The following is an 18534-nucleotide window of genomic DNA, read 5'->3' as shown; positions in this document are numbered from 1 at the left end:
GTGGGTGGAGCTGTCCAAGGTTTTATTTCTTGCCCGTCCTGTTCTGGCCCCTTTAATCATCATACAAAGAGGCAGCGCAGGCTACTGAGGACGAGCACCAGACCTGAGTCAGACCCTTGGGTCTGAGTCCGAGCATCAGTACTGGACAGCTGTGTGACCTTGAGCAAATCAAGTAAATTTCTGGGCCTCAGTTCCCTCATCTGTCAAAACAGGGGTGGTAATCAGAGCACCTAACTCTGATTAGCCTCAAGGCTCTTGTGAGGATTTAATCAGTCATTCTGTGAAAGTATTTATAACAGTTACTGGCAAGTAGCAAAATAAGGAATCTTTGGATTCCCTAATTTCTACCATAAAAGGGCTTTAAACTCAGTTTATTTTTCCCCTTAGCTCTTTCGCTTTTGTAAATACACCCTAGCAATTATGGAGGATCCAGCCACATGAGGAGGTGGAAAGATTGTTCACAGAGCTGTGACTTAGGGCCCCCAGTCACGGCTTTGCCATTAACCAGCCCTGTGGCCCTTGTTAACTGACTTCTCCGACTTCAATTTCTTCCTCTGTAAAATGATGGACGTGAACTTCAATAAATCATCTTTATTTTTTAGTATTCGGTGAATCGCATTCTCTCCTTGCTTGTAAACTGGAAAAACATTTGGCACCCACCATGAGCCGGAGAGTCATAGCTGGGGAGTACACACGACATTGGGGATCCACTGCCCAAGGGGCACCCAAGGAACCAGGCCTAATCCGGGCTGAGCGTGGCGTTAGCACTTCTTTCTGCAAACCCTAAACGCTCCCAGACTCACCTGAAGGAGCTGTCACGGTGGTTTGCTAGAAAACCCCGTTCTGTTAGGAAGATTACCGGGTCTCCCAAGGACACGGAAACCCTTTTTATCAAGAGGCTGGAGCGACTCAGCACGCAGCGGGAGTTGATGGGAGCCGTGTCGCCTCTTGCCATCCATGCTCCAGGAGCGCTCCTCTTTGCGGCAGGGCCAACCCCCTCTGCTCCAGTGTGTACGTTGGGTGTCCCCGCGCCGCGCGCCCCCCGCCCCCCCGCCCACCTCCTTTCAGCCCCTCCTTCCCGGCTGCCATAGAAACCGGCCTACGAGGTCCAGGCCCTTGTCCGGGTGCCCCTCCGGCCTCCCCTTCCCCGCCTCCCCCGGGCCAGCCCCCCGCTCCGGATTGGTCCTTCGGGAAACGCTGCGGGGCGCCTGAGTCCTTTCTGCGGAGCCCGGGCCCGGCCGGTGGGCGGGGTCTGCCACTACCGCCCCTGACAGCTCCCGAGCCTTTGGCGCGGCCACTGCGCTCTGACACCCACGCACCGCCCGCGCCCGAGCCCACCACCCAAAGAGCCCGGCCGGGCGCCGCGAAGCCGAGCCCGCGAGCGGAGCTCGCCACCAAGGTAAGCGAGGGCCGCGGGGCTCGCAGCCGGCACCCCACCCGGCCGCCCCTTCCTCCGCCAGGCTGCCGACTTGGGTGCTGAACAGGGACGCCTCTCCTCCCCGGAACCCCAGGGCAAAGAGAGACCCCAGTCCCGGCGACGGTGGGCGAATTGGGGTCAGGAGAGGATTAGCGCTCTTTAGGGGCGCCCCCTCCGAGGCCCATCGCGCCTGGGATGCGAGAGCGTTGGAGGCAGAGGCCGGGGTGCGCCGGCGCGAGCAGCCTGCCGGTGCCCGAGGGCGTGAGCCCGGGGTGTGCTCGTCTGTGTCCCCGGGTCCCAGCTGGGTGCGGACATCCAGGTCTGTGCGCGCACCCCCAGCCTCACCCCGCGCACCCCAGCTGCGCGCCACCGGTGCCCCCGGGCGCGAGCCCGGAGCCGCAGAGTTTGAATCCAGTGCCGGGGACCTGCGTGACCCCGGCGGGCAGTGGGCAGTGAAGGGCACTGACAGGGAACGGCGGTGGTCGAGAGGAGTGGACCCTCCATCCCACCCCACGCCACGACGCTCCCTAAAGAAAGACGCTCCTTTGGAAAGACTGTACAAGTAAAGAAGAGCCTGTCTCTTCTTCCCTGAGGTCCCTTCAGGAATATTAAGAGCCCGAGGATTCGGCGACACGACTTGGAAAGGATCGCAACAGGGCTTTTAAAATGCCGTTTCCGATCAGCTCTGTGTGCCTGACCCAGTATCTGAGCAAATGGAGAGGTCAAGGCACCCGATAAAGGTGCTCTTAGCCCCAGTAAGGGCAGCGGAGATGTAGCCATCTGCACTTTTTTCTTCCCGGCTCTCCCCCTCCTCCTCCGTCCCTTCCCGGCTCTTCTCCCCACCCCCTCCCGATTTTCGTCCTCCCGACTTTATTAGACAAGAGGGCTCTCTGTTAGACCCACCCTCCCCCACCCCCTTCCTCACCCCTTTTCAAACCCAGAGCGAAGGAACCACATTTTAAGCTCTCACCCGTGCAATTCAGACAAGTTTGGAAGTTAAACAAATCGCCTTTGCACTCGAGGCCGCGGGAATCCAGAAGGGAAACAAACAAAACCAGACCGAAGGATCGATTCCAAGGTTAAGTCAAACGATTGCAAAGGGGACTCTAAAACAAGTATTTGTTTATGGCAATATGATTTTTTTTAATGTTTGTAAATATGTATCACTCAAGCTTGCATCATCAGTATTCAATGTGATTCACAGAAGAGCTTCAAAAGATGGTTTCTGTTAGTGTTGCAAAAGCACTTCTAATTTTGGTTGCCATGGTAACTGGAGAAGTCGCCCGGCACTGTTGAGAGGCTGCCTGGATGGAATCGGGAACCCTTCTTGAGGAGACCTCCCCAAGCCCCCTCATGTTACCATGGTAATAATAATTGAGCCTAGAAGATACTTGTTTCTTTAGGGTAGTGAAGGCCCGAGGCATGTTGTTGTTGTTTAATTTTACCTTTGCAGAGTTTTCAGTTTGTGAAACAGATCTTCCCTCGCAGACAACTGAGAGTAAACAGTGCCCTCAGCCAATTGGTCCTGCGGGCCCAGCTCTCTTCCCACAGTTCAGTGCCCTAAGGAAGGGAGACCGAGAACAGTGTTTGATGCGAAAGGAATCCTGGCCTGTGACCAGATCTCTCTCCCCATTTAGCATGAAATTTGGACTCCTAATTAGCTTTCTAATTAGGAGGTGGAGGAATGCGAGAGGAAAGGCCAGAAAGAGGCTAATAGGGAAAAAGTCCAACTCTCCACGGACTAGTGCTTTGTATGCTGTTGAATTTGCCTAGTAAAGCCCTCATAGGTTTATTTTTGGCTTGACCACTGTTAAGTGGTAAGCCTGGAAAAACCTTCAGAGAGGTCTCCTTCTGTGCTAGGGGAAAACGTGGATTGATATTTAGTTTGAGGTGTGTGCTCTTTTCTAATAACAACTGCATTTAGAATAAAGGCAGTTTTGTATAAAACCTAAATTTTCCAGTAATAACTACAGATAGGCCATAGAGCCCTTTATGCTGTTGGTTTGGCCTTAGATTTTCAGTTTAAAAGGTTTAATTTGGACAGAGTAATGGTCCCATTCAAATACTTTTATTAGTACATGTTGATGTCTTTAAAGGACCCTAATTCTTTACACATTCACAAGTCCTAAGCATTGAAACCTATAAATTAAATTTACATATTTATAGCATATGATTGAAAATTTTGAAAGCCAGTCCTTAGACTTACAGTTTTTTTAAAAAAAAGAACATGGAGCTTCCCTGGTGGTCCAGTGGCTAAGACTCTGTAAAGTAGGGATCTGGGGTTTGATCCCTGGTCAGGGAACTAGATCCCACATGTCCCAACTAAGAGCCCATGCAGCCAAATAAATATTAAAATTTTTTTTTAATTAAAAAAAAAAACTTGTTTTAATAGGTTAATGTTTTCAGCCAAATATCTAGTTCCATTTTGAGAAACTTAAAAATTAAAATATAATGTGAAAATCCAACTGCATTCTTTGAATCTCATTATAGTATTACTCTAAGGACTAAAGACTCTTAATTCATTTGCTAATTTTCTTTCAGTTGTTGAAATGACAACTAAAATTAGTTTATAAAATGAGTCTCATTCTATGTTTTCACTTTCCATGGTCATTGTATAAAAAGTTCTCTAGAATTGAAGTTATAAATTTCAAGAAAAGAAGAAAATAGTCAAAGTTATTAGGATGACAGTGTCTACAACTTGAATTAAGCAGATCACAGTTCTTAAATTACTTTTTCTCAAGAACTTCAAAGATAGCTCAACCATTGTCATATAGCATCCTGAGGAATATTAACCAGTTTTATGGATAGGCAGGTTGTGTTCAAAAGACTCAAGTCATTTCAGGTAACTACTTTGAAAATTAAGAAATGAAACCTAAAACCACCTGGCATGTCTAGGAATATGAGTATCAGGTAGGACTCAGAGAAAATCTAGATGAGAAGAGAGACAAGGTACAGAGGCAGGAAGAATTTGGGATTAAGAGAAAAATAAAACAGTAGGCGAAGAAGAGTCTTAAATGAGAAGAAAACTCACAGATTAAAGGGAAGGGAGTAAAAAGAAAAAAAAAAAACATAGTGTAATGGGAGCTATACAGAAAAACAAAAAAACACAAGTTGGGGAACAGGAAGCTAAAACAAACTCTATTCTTTGCCTTTTACGGAGAACAGAGAAACTGATGCTTTTCAAGAAAGCTCTGGCTGTCCTATTGAGCCAAATTCTCCAATTTAGAGGCTGTCTGGTAGGACTGAAAGGGGACCAAAATTCACTTCCAGTGGTATGGACTTTCCATCTTCTGGCTAGACCTGCTTCTTCTCAACCCTTCAGCCACTAAGAAAGCTTTCTACTCTGCGTTGGTTGGATCATTTAGTTGAGTCATTCTTAACTTTAAGTTGCACGCTTCACTTTTAAAAACTGCTCCAGTTGTTATCAGCCGAGTGCATTCATCTATAATTTTAGGGATTAGAGCATGTTAAAAGATTCTAACAAAAAACAGTCCCTCTCTTGGGTTACGATTGCTCTGCTCTTTCTTAGCTGTTTGATCACATCCTTCCCTAATTGGAAATAATTCTCTTATGTGGCTGGTCCTTGAGTTATCAATTTTAGACAGAATCTGTACACTTTCTTTTATTACAGGGCAGGATATAGCTCTCTTACTCCTCCCCTCCAACTTCCCCTTCCTCCATTTTTGCAACACAGTTGGTGGGAAAAAATCAGCCAGAGCACCCTTAGTATAATCCTTGATTTGCAAATGCCAGGCAGGGGAATGCTCCAGAGAGGGAAGGAGGATTGGGTATTTCCTAGGACTCCAGCCAGAGCAGCCAAAGTTCAGTTAATTTCAGAAATAGTTAGGGAGTTTGGGATCGACATGTACACACTGCTATATTTGAAGTGGGTAACCAACAAGGACCTACTGTATAGCGCAGGGAACTCTGCTCAGTGTTATGTGGCAGCCTGGATGGGAGGTGAGTTTAGGGGAGAATGAATAGATGTATGTGTATGGCTGAGTCCCTTTGCTCTTCACCTGAAACTATCACTGTTAACTGGCTGTACTCCAATATAAAATAAAAAAGTTAAAAAAAAAAAAAAGAAAAGGAAATAGTTGGTCAAGGATAGAAAATGGAGGAATTGCTCTTTCAAATTGGTAGCCATTATTTGAGTAAAATGGATTTTCTGCAGTGGAGTGGGAAGGAAGAGTCGGGGCCTAATATCTTGTGCTGGGATGGTGAGAAGGGAGGGTGCAGGAGGAAAGACCTTGCACACATCTCCGTGCAAAGTTCTGCCTTATTAGTGCTTCTCACAAGAGACATCACAATGTTAATTATATCAACATTGCATCTGCATGATAATGACTGTGTAATTATTTTTCCCTGGAGCCGAGTTGTGGACTGTGGATATATTTCTTTTTCTGTACAACTCTTGGGGAAAATAGTTTTTCATTTGCTTTTTAGAGTCTATCACCATTTATTCTAGTGGCTCTTTAAAATGCCTCTCCTTGATTTTTTTTCACACAATGAAATGCTCTGCCAATCCTCTTCCTTCTGGGCCCCACCCCAGCCCTCTGAACGGACCCCCCAGTTCTCCAGTCTGAACAGTTTTCTGATGCCCGGGACATATAGGGCCTTCTGAGACTTCTCTTCACCCCACTTCTATGTTGAGTCCCTGTTCTCTTGTCTTCTCCTTTCTTGGTTTATGCTTTTCATTTTATAAAGCATCTGTTTTGCTATAAATAGCTTCTTAAAGGGGAGTATAGGAAGTAAATTTGGGGGACTTTGCATGTCTAGAAAAGTCCGTTTCACTCTCACACTTAATTGATGGTTTGCCTGTGTATAGGATTCTCGGCTGGAAATTCATTCCTGCAAATTTCCGAAGGCATTGATTTATTCTTTTCCAGCTTCTAGTGTTTCTTTTTTTTTTTTTTTTTTTTTTAAACTTTACATAATTGCATTAGTTTTGCCAAATATCAAAATGAATCCGCCACAGGTATACATGTGTTCCCCATCCTGAACCCTCCTCCCTCCTCCCTCCCCATTCCATCCCTCTGAGTCATCCCAGTGCACCAGCCCCAAGCATCCAGTATCATGCATCGAACCTGGACTGGCAACTCGTTTCATACATGATATTTTACATGTTTCAATGCCATTCTCCCAAATCTTCCCACCCTCTCCCTCTCTCACAGAGTCCATAAGACTGTTCTATACATCAGTGTCTCTTTTGCTGTCTCGTACACAGGGTTATTGTTACCATCTTTCTAAATTCCATATATATGCGTTAGTATACTGTATTGGTGTTTTTCTTTTTTTTTTTAATTTAATTTAATTTTATTTTTAAACTTTACATAATTGTATTAGTTTTGCCAAATATCAAAATGAATCCACCACAGGTATACATGTGTTCCCCATCCTGAACCCTCCTCCCTCCTCCCTCCCCATTCCATCCCTCTGGGTTGTCCCAGTGCACCAGCCCCAAGCATCCAGTATCGTGCATCGAACCTGGACTGGCAACTCGTTTCATACATGATATTTTACATGTTTGAATGCCATTCTCCCAAATCTTCCCACCCTCTCCCTCTCCCACAGAGTCCATAAGACTGTTCTATACATCAGTGTCTCTTTTGCTGTCTCGTACACAGGGTTATTGTTACCATCTTTCTAAATTCCATATATATGCGTTAGTATACTGTATTGGTGTTTTTCTTTCTGGCTTACTTCACTCTGTATAATAGGCTCCAGTTTCATCCAACTCATTAGAACTGATTCAAATGTATTCTTTTTAATGGCTGAGTAATACTCCATTGTGTATATGTACCACTGCTTTCTTATCCATTCATCTGCTGATGGACATCTAGGTTGCTTCCATGTCCTGGCTATTATAAACAGTGCTGCGATGAACATTGGGGTACATGTGTCTCTTTCCCTTCTGGTTTCCTCAGTGTGTATGCCCAGCAGTGGGATTGCTGGGTCATAAGGCAGTTCTATTTCCAGTTTTTTAAGGAATCTCCACACTGTTCTCCATAGTGGCTGTACTAGTTTGCATTCCCACCAACAGTGGAAGAGGGTTCCCTTTTCTCCACACCCTCTCCAGCATTTATTACTTGTAGACTTTGGGATCGCAGCCATTCTGACTGGTGTGAAATGGTACCTCATAGTGGTTTTGATTTGCATTTCTCTGATAAGGAGTGATGTTGAGCATCTTTTCATGTGTTTGTGAACCATCTGTATGTCTTCTTTGGAGAAATGTCTATTTAGTTCTTTGGCCCATTTTTTGATTGGGTCATTTATTTTTCTGGAGTTGAGCTGTAGGAGTTGCTTGTATATTCTCGAGATTAGTTGTTTGTCAGTTGCTTCATTTGCTGTTATCTTCTCCCATTCTGAAGGCTGTCTTTTCACCTTGCTAATAGTTTCCTTTGATGTGCAGAAGCTTTTAAGGTTAATTAGGTCCCATTTGTTTATTTTTGCTTTTATTTCCAATATTCTGGGAGGTGGGTCATAGAGGATCCTGCTGTGATGTATGTCAGAGAGTGTTTTGCCTATGTTCTCCTCTAGGAGTTTTATAGTTTCTGGTCTTATGTTGAGATCTTTAATCCATTTTGAGTTTATTTTTGTGTATGGTGTTAGAAAGTGTTCTAGTTTCATTCTTTTACAAGTGGTTGACCAGATTTCCCAGCACCACTTGTTAAAGAGATTGTCTTTAATCCATTGTATATTCTTGCCTCCTTTGTCAAAGATAAGGTGTCCATATGTGCGTGGATTTATCTCTGGGCTTTCTGTTTTGTTCCATTGGTCTATATTTCTGTCTTTGTGCCAGTACCATACTGTCTTGATAACTGTGGCTTTGTAGTAGAGCCTGAAGTCAGGTAGGTTGATTCCTCCAGTTCCCTTCTTCTTTCTCAAGATCACTTTGGCTATTTGAGGTTTTTTGTATTTCCATACAAATTGTGAAATTATTTGTTCTAGCTCTGTGAAGAATGCTGTTGGTAGCTTGATAGGGATTGCATTAAATCTATAGATTGCTTTGGGTAGTATACTCATTTTCACTACATTGATTCTTCCAATCCATGAACATGGTATATTTCTCCATCTGTTAGTGTCCTCTTTGATTTCTTTCACCAGTGTTTTATAGTTTTCTATATATAGGTCTTTAGTTTCTTTAGGTAGATATATTCCTAAGTATTTTATTCTTTCCGTTGCAATGGTGAATGGAATTGTTTCCTTAATTTCTCTTTCTGTTTTCTCATTATTAGTGTATAGGAATGCAAGGGATTTCTGTGTGTTGATTTTATATCCTGCAACTTTACTATAGTCATTGATTAGTCCTAGTAATTTTCTGGTGGAGTCTTTAGGGTTTTCTATGTAGAGGATCATGTCATCTGCAAACAGTGAGAGCTTTACTTCTTCTTTTCCAATTTGGATTCCTTTTATTTCTTTTTCTGCTCTGATTGCTGTGGCCAAAACTTCTAAAACTATGTTGAATAGTAATGGTGAAAGTGGGCACCCTTGTCTTGTTCCTGACTTTAGAGGAAATGCTTTCAATTTTTCACCATTGAGGATAATGTTTGCTGTGGGTTTGTCATATATAGCTTTGATTATGTTGCGGTATATTCCTTCTATTCCTGCTTTCTGGGGAGTTTTGATCATAAATGGATGTTGAATTTTGTCAAAGGCTTTCTCTGCATCTATTGAGATAATCATATGGTTTTTATTTTTCAATTTGTTAATGTGGTGTATTACATTGATTGATTTGCGGATATTGAAGAATCCTTGCATCCCTGGGATAAAGCCCACCTGGTCATGGTGTATGATCTTTTTAATGTGTTGTTGGATTCTGATTGCTAGAATTTTGTTAAGGATTTTTGCATCTATGTTCATCAGTGATATTGGCCTGTAGTTTTCTTTTTTTGTGGGATCTTTGTCAGGTTTTGGTATTAGGGTGATGGTGGCCTCATAGAATGAGTTTGTAAGTTTACCATCCTCTGCAATTTTCTGGAAGAGTTTGGGCAGGATAGGTGTTAGCTCTTCTCTAAATTTTTGGTAGAATTCAGCTGTGAAGCCGTCTGGACCTGGGCTTTTGTTTGCTGGAAGATTTTTGATTACAGTTTCAATTTCCGTGCTTGTGATGGGTCTGTTAAGATTTTCTATTTCTTCCTGATCGAGTTTTGGAAAGTTGTACTTTTCTAAGAATTTGTCCATTTCTTCCACGTTGTCCATTTTATTGGCATATAATTGTTGATAGTACTCTCTTATGATCCTTTGTATTTCTGTGTTGTCTGTTGTGATCTCTCCATTTTCATTTCTAATTTTATTGATTTGATTTTTCTCCCTTTGTTTCTTGATGAGTCTGGCTAATGGTTTGTCAATTTTATTTATCCTTTCAAAAAACCAGCTTTTGGTTTTGTTGATTTTTGCTATGATCTCTTTTGTTTCTTTTGCATTTATTTCTGCTCTAAGTTTTAAGATTTCTTTCCTTCTACTAACCCTGGGGTTCTTCATTTCTTCCTTTTCTAGTTGCTTTAGGTGTAGAGTTAGGTTATTTATTTGACTTTTTTCTTGTTTCTTGAGGTGTGCCTGTATTGCTATGAACTTTCCCCTTAGGACTGCTTTTACCGTGTCCCACAGGTTTTGGGTTGTTGTGTTTTCATTTTCATTCGTTTCTATGGAAATTTTGATTTCTTTTTTGATTTCTTCTGTGATTTGTTGGTTATTCAGCAGCGTGTTGTTCAGCCTCCATATGTTGGAATTTTTAATAGTTTTTCTCCTGTAATTGAGATCTAATCTTACTGCATTGTGGTCAGAAAAGATGCTTGGAATGATTTCTATTTTTTTGAATTTACCAAGGCTAGCTTTATGGCCCAGGATGTGATCTATCCTGGAGAAGGTTCCATGTGCGCTTGAGAAAAAGGTGAAATTCATTGTTTTGGGGTGAAATGTCCTATAGATATCAATTAGGTCTAACTGGTCTATTGTATCGTTTAAAGTTTGTGTTTCCTTGTTAATTTTCTGTTTAGTTGATCTATCCATAGGTGTGAGTGGGGTATTAAAGTCTCCTACTATTATTGTGTTATTGTTAATTTCTCTTTTCATACTTGTTAGCATTTGTCTTACATACTGCAGTGCTCCCGTGTTGGGTGCATATATATTTATAATTGTTATATCTTCTTCTTGGATTGATCCTTTGATCATTATGTAGTGACCATCTTTGTCTCTTTTCACAGTCTTTGTTTTAAAGTCTATTTTATCTGATATGAGTATTGCTACTCCTGCTTTCTTTTGGTCCCTATTTGCATGGAAAATCTTTTTCCAGCCCTTCACTTTCAGTCTGTATGTGTCCCCTGTTTTGAGGCGGGTCTCTTGTAGACAACATATGTAGGGGTCTTGTTTTTGTATCCATTCAGCCAGTCTTTGTATTTTGGTTGGGGCATTCAACCCATTTACGTTTAAGGTAATTACTGATAAGTATGATCCCGTTGCCATTTACTTTATTGTTTTGGGTTCGAATTTATACACCGTTTTTGTGTTTCCTGTCTAGAGAATATCCTTTAGTATTTGTTGGAGAGCTGGTTTGGTGGTGCAGAATTCTCTCAGCTTTTGCTTGTCTGAAAAGCTTTTGATTTCTCCTTCATACTTGAATGAGATCCTTGCTGGGTACAATAATCTGGGCTGTAGGTTATTTTCTTTCATCATTTTAAGTATGTCTTGCCATTCCCTCCTGGCTTGAAGAGTTTCTATTGAAAGATCAGCTGTTATCCTTATGGGTATTCCCTTGTGTGTTATTTGTTGTTTTTCCCTTGCTGCTTTTAATATTTGTTCTTTGTGTTTGATCTTTGTTAATTTGATTAATATGTGTCTTGGGGTGTTTCGCCTTGGGTTTATCCTGTTTGGGACTCTCTGGGTTTCTTGGACTTGGGTGATTATTTCCTTCCCCATTTTAAGGAAGTTTTCAACTATTATCTCCTCAAGTATTTTCTCATGGTCTTTCTTTTTGTCTTCTTCTTCTGGGACCCCTATGATTCGAATGTTGTAGCATTTAATATTGTCCTGGAGGTCTTTGAGATTGTCCTCATTTCTTTTAATTCATTTTTCTTTTATCCTCTCTGATTCATTTATTTCTACCATTCTATCTTCTAATTCACTAATCCTATCTTCTGCCTCTGTTATTCTACTATTTGTTGCCTCCAGAGTGTTTTTAATTTCACTTATTGCATTATTCATTATATATTGACTCTTTTTTATTTCTTCTAAGTCCTTGTTAAACCTTTCTTGCATCTTCTCAATCCTTGCCTCCAGGCTATTTATCTGTGATTCCATTTTAATTTCAAGATTTTGGATCAATTTCACTATCATTATTCGGAATTCTTTATCAGGTAGATTCCCTATCTCTTCCTCTTTTGTTTGGTTTGGTGGGCATTTATCCTGTTCCTTTATCTGCTGGCTATTCCTCTGTCTCTTCGTCTTGTTTAAATTGCTGAGTTTGGGGTGTCCTTTCTGTATTCTGGCAGTTTGTGGAGTTCTCTTTATTGTGGCGTTTCCTCACTGTGTGTGGGTTTGTACATGTGGCTTGTCACGGTTTCCTGGTTAGGGAAGCTTGTGTCGATGTTCTGGTGGATGGAGCTGTATTTCTTCTCTCTGGAGTGTAATAAAATGTCCAGTAATGAGTTATGAGATGTCTATGGCTTTGGGGTGACTTTGGGCAGCCTGTATCTTGAAGCATAGGGCTGTGTTCCTTTGTTGCTGGAGAATTTGCTTGGTATGTCTTGCCCTGGAACTTGTTGGCCGTTGCATGGTGCTTGGTTTCAGTGTCGGTATGGAGGCGTTTGATGAGCTCCTGTCAATTAATGTTCCTTGGAGTCAGGAGTTCCCTGGAGTCAGGGTTTGGACTTAAGCCTCCTACTTCCAGTTATCGGTCTTATTTTTACAGTAGTTTCAAAACTTCTCCTTCTATACAGCACCATTGATAAAACATCTACGTTAAAGATGAAAAGTTTCTCTACTGTGAGGGTCACTCAGAGAGGTTCACAGCGTTACATGGAGAAGAGAAGAGGGAGGAGGGAGTTAGAGGTGACCCAAATGAGATGAGGTGGAATCAATAGTGGAGAGAGTGGGCTAGCCAGTAGTCACTTCCTTATGTGCACTCCACAACTGGACCGCTCAGAGATGTTCACGGAGTTATACAGAGAAGAGAAGAAGGAGGCAGGAGACAGAGGTGGCCAGAAGGATAAAAGGGGGAAATGAAAAGGAGGGAGACAGACAGCCAGTAATCAGTTCCCTAAGTGTTCTCCACCGTCTGGAACACACAGAAATTCACAGAGTTGGGTAGAGTAGAGAGGGGTTAGGGAGGAGATACAGGCGACCTGGTGGAGAAAACGGAGAGTCCAAAGGGAGAGAGAGCAGTCAAGCCAGTAATCTCGTTCCCTAGTGAAAAATGGGTCCTGAAGATTGGGTTCTTAAAGGTACAAAATTGGTAACAAATACATAAAAGCAAAAATTAAAAATCTAGAGTAGTGTTTGGAATTTCAAAAATGCGATGTTAATGAAAAGAAGAAGGAAAAGAAAGAGAGAAAAAACGAACAAAGAAAAACAAACAAGGTCGCGAAAATTATAAAGAAACTACAGGTACAAAATTGATAACTAATACCAAAAAGCAAAAATTAAAAATCTAGAGTAGAGTTTGGAATGTCACAAATACAATCTTAAAAAAAAAAGAAGAAGAAAAATAAAGAGAGAAAACAAACAAACCAACAAAAACAATGTTGCAAAAATTATAAAGAAAATACAGGTACAAAATTGATATCAAATACCAAAAAGCATAAATTAAAAATCTTGAGTAGAGTTTGGAATTGCAGATACACGATGTTATGTAAAAGAAGAAGAGAAAGAAACAGAGGGAAAAAAAAGTCACAGAAATTATAAAAAAAACCTATAGGTAAAAAATTCATAACATATACCAAAAGGCTAAAATTAAAAATCGAGTAGAGTTTGGAATTTCAAAAATACGATGTTAAAGACAAGAAGAATGAAAAGAAAGAGAGAAAAAACGAACAAAGAAAAACAAACAAGGTCGCGAAAATTATAAAGAAACTACAGGTACAAAATTGATAACTAATACCAAAAAGCAAAAGTTAAAAATCTAGAGTAGAGTTTGGAATTTCAAAAATACAATGTTAAAAAAAAGAAGAAGAAAAATAAAGAGAGAAAACAAACAAACCAACAAAAACAATGTTGCAAAAATTATAAAGAAAATACAGGTACAAATTTGATATCAAATACCAAAAAGCATAAATTAAAAATCTTGAGTAGAGTTTGGAATTGCAGATATACAATGTTATACAAAAGAAGAAGAGAAAGAAACAGAGGAAAAGAAAAGAAAGTCACAGAAATTATGAAAAAAACTATAGGTACAAAATTGATAACATATACCAAAAGGCTAAAATTAAAAATCTAGAGTAGAGTTTGGAATTTCAAAAATACAATGTTAAAGAAAAGAAGAAAAAGAAAAAGAAAAAAAAAACACGGTCAAAAAATTATAAAATATATATATGAAGTTTGCTGAAGAAGAAAAAAAATAAGGTCTTTTTTTTTTTTGCAAAGTAATAGTTATAAAAGTGAGAATTAAAGGACAAAAGAGGACTTAAAATTTAAAAAAAAAAATAAAAAAAGAAAGAAAGATTGATCGTAAAAATAGTAAAAATATATCTAGGTCTTTCTCTGGTTTTGTTGTGAGTATTGTGGGTTCAGTTAATTTTTGGCTAGTTCCTTGGTCCGACTTATATTTCTCAAGATCTATAGGCCCCTTCCTATGTAATCCGTAGTAACCACAGGGTTTTAATCTATGGCCTGTAGCTTCCAAGGCGTTTCCCTCTGTTATAGCTTCTTCTGTTTGCTGGTCTCTTCAGTGTCTGGTTCCTGCCCTGACACAAAGGGGACGGTGGAGGACACTATTTTTTTTATTTTATTTAGGCTCACTTGTTCAGCCGCGCTGTGGGGAGGGAGGGAGGGATGCTGCAAACAGATAACACTGGCGTGCGCTCGCAGTGCCTCAGCCACACTGGGTCTGCCCCCGCTCACGGCGCGTGTAGCCTCCCTGCCCACACTGCTTGGGCTCTAGGTTGTTCCGCCGGGAACAATCAGAGGCCGGCCCTGGGCTGAGCTCCCAGGTCCAAGCCGCTCAGGTTCAGGCACTCGGGTAGTCCTCAGAGGCGCAGACTCGGTGGGGCCTGCGTTTTGTGCTCTTCCCAGATCCGAGCAGCTCAGGTGATGAGGTGTTTGGCGAGCGCCAATGCTGCGACTTATCGCCTCCCCGCCACTCGGTTATCTGGGTGTAAAACCGGCGCACCTTCTCAGGCAGATGTTGACCGTCCAGACCCCCAAGAAGTTTTAGTTAGCAAAGAAGCCTGCTTACAGTTTTATAGATAGTGTCTCTCTGGGGCTGCGATTGCCCCCTTCCGGCTCTGGCTGCCTGTCACAGGAGGGGGAAGGTCTGCAGCCGGCTATCTCTGTTCAGTCCTTTGTTCTGTGTGCGGGCCTGGCGGTGTCTTAGGTTAGGGCTGGCTTTTCGCGTGGTAGATATCCCACAGTCTGGTTTGCTAGCCCAAATTATTTCGCTCAGATAGCGCTCAGGACATTTGGGCCAATTCTTACTCTAAGGGACACAGCCCGCGCCGCACTTCCCTGCCCAGCCCCCGCTTGCTAATGCCGTGTGCAGGCGTCTGCGTTGCTTCTCCGCTGGGGGAGTTACCGTAGGGCTCACAATCTGCGATTTTTAATTGTTTATTTTTTTTCTCCCTTTTATGTTGCCCTCTGTGCTTCCAAAGCTCGGCACAGATTCAGCAGAGAGAAGGTTTCCTGGTGTTTGGAAACTTCTCTCTTTTTAAGACTCCCTTCCCAGGACGGAACTCCGTCCCTCCCTCTTTTGTCTCTTTTTTTTGTCTTTTATATTTTTTCCTACCTCCTTTCAAAGAGTTGGGTTGCTTTTCTGGGTGCCTGATGTCCTCTGCTGGCATTCAGAAGTTGTTTTGTGGAATTTACTCGACGTTTAGATGCTCTTTTGATGAATTTGTGGGGGAGAAAGTGTTCTCCCCGTCCTACTCCTCCGCCATCTTGGCTCCTCCCCTGTACTCCAGCTTCTAGTGTTTCTTAAAGTTCAGTGCCATCATGGTGCTAGATTCTTGGCATGAGATCTATTTTTTCTGTCTGGAACCTTGAGGGATTCTCTCATTTTTTAAGTGAAATTTCATTGAGCACAGATTCACTTTCTCTGGGTTATGTTCATCTACCTGGTGGAGCCAGGAAACACATCCTGCAATTTCAGGGAAGTAATGATGTAGACATACTTGGAAATTACTCCATTTTATTGGTTTCTTTTCCTCATCATGTGTTGACTATTGTTAATTGTATCAACTCAGGATTTTTAGCTTTATATACATTGGTTGCTGTCCTTTGGAATCATGCATGCTGCCAGACCAGCTTCTCTGTTCTCACCACTTTTTGTCTTTCAGAAACTGATCTCTAGTGTCAATCTCATAGAATCATATCCTTAACTTTACTAATAATTTTGATGCTTTTTGGGCATTTGCTTTGTGTACATATTGGTTTAAAGATGTTAATCTAAGCACAAAGACAGCAAATTTGTTATAGGGTGTGAAGGCCAAGTCTAAAATGCTGGTACAGCTTTCAAACGTTTCATCAATAACGTCAATTATTGGTAATTTGCAGAGTAGGTATCTCTCTCGAATGTAGACTTGCACACCTTCACATTGTACAGTGGAGGAAACCAATCCAGAGATGTTTAGCGTGGAGTCATTTCTCCTGACTCATTACTTATTCTTTCACCCTGTCTCATCTGTCTCCTTGGTTACTTTGTCTTATATTTCTTTTTGTTTTCATTTCTTAATCTTTTAGGGAGGAGCCAAGATGGCGGAGGAGTAGGACGGGGAGAACACTTTCTCCCCCACAAATTCATCGTTTCTTAATCTTTTAAAAAAATAATAATTAATTGATTTTTGGCTGTGCTGGGTCTTTGTTGCTGCATGGGCTTTTCTCTAGTTGTGGCAAGTGGGGGCTCACTTCCCTAGTTCTCTAGTTGCAGCTGTCTAGTTGCTGTGTGGGGCTTCTCATTGTGGTGGTTTGTCTTGTTGAGCATGGGCTCCAGGTGTGTGGGCTTTAGTAGTTGCAGCACATGGGCTCAACAGTTGCAGCTCCCCAGCTCTAGAGCACAGGCTCGATAGTTGTGGCAGTCAGGCTTGGTTACTCCATAGCGTGTGGGGTCGTCCCAGACCAGGGATTGAACCCATATCTCCTGCATTGGCAGGTGGATCCTTTACTGCTGAGCCACCAGGGAGGTCCTCCATTTCTTAATATTGTTTTCTTTAGCTTTAAAGAAACATAATTCCTTACTATAAGGCATTATAAAATACGCATTCAAAAGCAGCACATATTACAGAAGCAGCAAGTAATAGTGGTTAAGTCTAATTCTGGAACCAGCCTACTGGGTTTGAATCCTGTTTCTGTACTTGCTGTGTGACCTTGTGTACATTATTTGACTACTTTGTGCCTCAGTTTGGGGGCCTATAGTAATGCACCGACCTTCTCACGTAGTTGTGAGAATTAAATGAGTTGATTCATGTGAAGTTCTTAGAATGGTGCCTGGCATACAATAAATATCCATGTCATTAGTATTATTGTCAAGAGTACAGAAATAAATGTTAAAAGAAATAATCTATTATTCTGTCTCTACTACCATCAATAATTCCAACTAGAGAGATGACTGTGGTTAACATTTCAGAGGGTTGGTTGCTTTTTGGTAGTTAAAGCAAAAAAAAAAAAAAAAAAAGAATGTTGTATGTACAATTTTATTGTTTATTTTTCCACTTTATAGTTTGAGCTTTTTTCCCATATCATTGATCATTCGGTATTCTTCTGGGTGGTATTGATATATTGGCTTCCTGTATTCATCCTAACACAGAGCCTTACAAATTACGTTCTTCATAAGAACCACCTGACTAGGAAGCCAATTCTTCCTTCTGGACCCCTTCGGGTTTAGAACAGGTGTAGAGAGGGGTCCTCCCATCATGAATTTGAGAAGACCCTGTTATAATGAAGACAGGCCTTCTCTTTCTCTACACAATGAAAGTATTCTGGAGATGGCACCTGAAGAGTGTGCATAAGAACAGAGTGATGGTGGGATTCGTATGAAAAGATTATGGGGGAGGAGGGGGAGGACTGGGGGAGAACCAGATGGCAGTGGTGGGTGACACTCAGTGGGGCCATCACCCGTGGACGTGTGGGTCTCCCCACCCACACAGCAGAGACCACATGGAATGTGGATCTGATATTTTGAATTTTCCTTGGAACCTCAGCAATTCCATGAGGCTGGGAAGCCAATGAAAAGGCTTCCATGTGCAGACACATCCTGAAAGCTGGAGCTGCTTTGATCTCCTGGGAGAGCTGACGTGACTTGGCCTCTCCCCAGGACATGATAGTCACCAGCCCGCTGCAGCCACACAGGACCTGTATGGCCAGAAACAGCCAATCTAGCAATGTCTCCAGAATTTTGGAATTGAGCCTTGAGCATCCCAGTGAAGATCCATGCCTCTTGAGAGCACTCCATTAAACCCTGAGACAAATGGATGTTAGTGGGTTTATGTTCTGTCATGTCACAGGTACTAGAGAGTTACTATCTTCCCAGGAGGAGGCAGAGAGGTTCTTCAGAGGATTGTGGGCTGGGTATCCGGCTTTGGGTGGAGAGAGATAGAAGGTGATACAGAAGGTGAGGAGGGAAGCTTCTGTCTTGCCTAAACTCAAGCTTCCTTAAGAGTCACCCTCTCTGTTTAGCACATCATATCCATGTGAGAACCAGCCTGTGTGCTTTGGTGACTACTCTTTGCCAAGAAAAGTAAAAAAGATTTACCAAAACCACAAAATGAGTGACATGGTTAATATCTGTAGGAAACGGGATGCAACGAGTTTTAAAGGTTAGTATATTGCGGTGCAAAGTCAGTAGACTCTTGGTGTAAAGCTGTTTGTCTCGTTGCTGAAATGTTCAGTGAGAGTGGAAAATGGGTGACTTTTGGTTCAATGCTAGATTGTTTGGTTGAAACTTGTCCATCAGAATAGAGACTAAAATTCAA

The 18534-nt window shown here is 42.0% G+C and overlaps 1 protein-coding gene across 1 annotated transcript in view; it reads left to right on the top strand.

Moving 5' to 3' along the window:
• The first annotated feature begins 1193 nt into the window (after positions 1 to 1193).
• The window catches only part of NIM1K (NIM1 serine/threonine protein kinase), a 90171-nt gene continuing 72830 nt past the window's right edge, over positions 1194 to 18534 (top strand). Inside the window, exon 1 of the mRNA XM_006079325.4 lies at positions 1194 to 1399. The gene's annotated coding sequence lies outside the window, so the exon portion shown is untranslated. The remainder of the gene's footprint in view (positions 1400 to 18534) is intronic.

This window comes from Bubalus bubalis, chromosome 19 (genome assembly GCF_019923935.1).
Source record: "Bubalus bubalis isolate 160015118507 breed Murrah chromosome 19, NDDB_SH_1, whole genome shotgun sequence".
Lineage (NCBI taxonomy): Eukaryota > Metazoa > Chordata > Mammalia > Artiodactyla > Bovidae > Bubalus > Bubalus bubalis.
Note: the sequence above shows the minus strand (reverse complement) of the source record. Positions and strands in the feature narration are given on the sequence as shown.